The sequence below is a fragment of the Myotis lucifugus genome, unplaced genomic scaffold (assembly GCF_000147115.1).
Source record: "Myotis lucifugus unplaced genomic scaffold, Myoluc2.0 scaffold_298, whole genome shotgun sequence".
Lineage (NCBI taxonomy): Eukaryota > Metazoa > Chordata > Mammalia > Chiroptera > Vespertilionidae > Myotis > Myotis lucifugus.
The window spans coordinates 120,298-121,872 of record NW_005871346.1 but is presented as its reverse complement, the minus strand read 5'-3'; positions in this window follow the sequence as shown (position 1 = coordinate 121,872).

The following is a 1,575-nucleotide window of genomic DNA, read 5'->3' as shown; positions in this document are numbered from 1 at the left end:
GGGCCGGGTTCAGATGCACAGAGGGCATCCAAGGGGTTGGGGCGCCGCGGTGCATCGCGGGCTGAGACAGTCTACGCTGATGTGTGAGAACAGACTGCTGTCAGGGCAGCAGGTGGAAGTTGTGGCGAGTACTCCTTGTAATCATTGGGTTTGGAAAGACTGGGAGTCTGCACTCTTTTTTGATGCATGAAATACCTTTACTGTAACAATAGTACATGGACCTGAGAAGACGCACATGGTATAAGTTAGCAGTGTCTCTTCTTTAAAGATGAACAGGGACTTGCAGCGTGGCGGGATGCATAGGACTCTCCATGCACAAGGAGCGTGTGTGCAGCGCCTAGAAATCTTGATCCCGGGCCTGGTGTCGCTCAAACCTCCTGACCAAACATACATTGCTGCCCCTTGGGGCACAATTTGGTTCGGTTGGGAAGAACTTGTAGGAGGAGGGGGGCAGGCAGGAAAGAGCCCCTGTCCCCTGTGGAATGTTTAGACTTGACCTCTGACCCCGGGATGGCTGGCTTTGCCTGCTGACCTCAGTGTCTCTGTGTCTCGGGACAGAGGACCATTTGGTCCCCACTGCACCTGGCCGGTGGCCGCACTGTGGACCCACACCTGCCCAGGTGAGCTTCCCATCAAGGCCAGTTTCCAGGAGGGGCCTCGGGCTCCTGGCAGGGCCTCTCCCTGGAGAAGGGCCTGTGCCCCATCTTCTCAGGAGGAGCCTGTGGTGTGGAGCAGGTGTCTGGGCCAGAATGGCTGTGCAACTGCTGATAACAGAGCTTCCCTGCACCGGTTCCTCATCTATAAAATGGGGAAACCCCTGGGACCACTAATGGAGTTATCCTATACTAGGGGCCCAGTGCACGAATTCATGCACCTTGAAAGGAACTGTGGGCCGCCAGGCTGTGGTGGGCATAGGGGCAGGTCTTGGCCCGTTCTCCGCACCCTCTGCCGGCACCACTGCCGCTCCCACCACCGCCACCGCCACCACCACTGCTCCCGCTGCCGCTGATGTGGAGCGATTGGAGTCAGTGCCAGCAGCGGGTTCGAGTGCCGGCTGCCGGCCCTGATCGCCCCTCAGGAGCAGGGGGAGGTGGAGAAGCCCTCAGAGGTGATTGGGGCTGGCAACTGCAGCTTGCACACACTGATGGCACTGAGCGATTGGGACCAGCGACGAGCAGTGGCAGTGGGTGCGAGTGGTGGCAGCGGGTGCAAGTGGGGCCACCGCCGGCAGTGGGTGTGAGAGGCGGCTGCTGGTCCCGATCACCCTTCAGGAGCAGGGGGAGGTGGAGAAACCCTGAGGGGTGATCGGGGCCAGCAGCTGCTGCTCGCACCCAATGACAGCGTCAGGTGATCAGGGCTGGCACTGGGCACCAGCAGTGGGTGCAAGTGGCGACTCTGGCAATGGCAGTGGGTGTGAGCGGGGTCGGCGCCAGCAGCAGGTGCAGGTGTTGGGCGGGACCATGGTACGTGGGAGTAAAGAATTTTCAGTAACCACCAGAGGCTTGCCCCAATGACAGTGACCGGCACCCCGGCCTTGGTCTGGCGCCCCGCTCACTTGCTTCACCATCCTGCCGT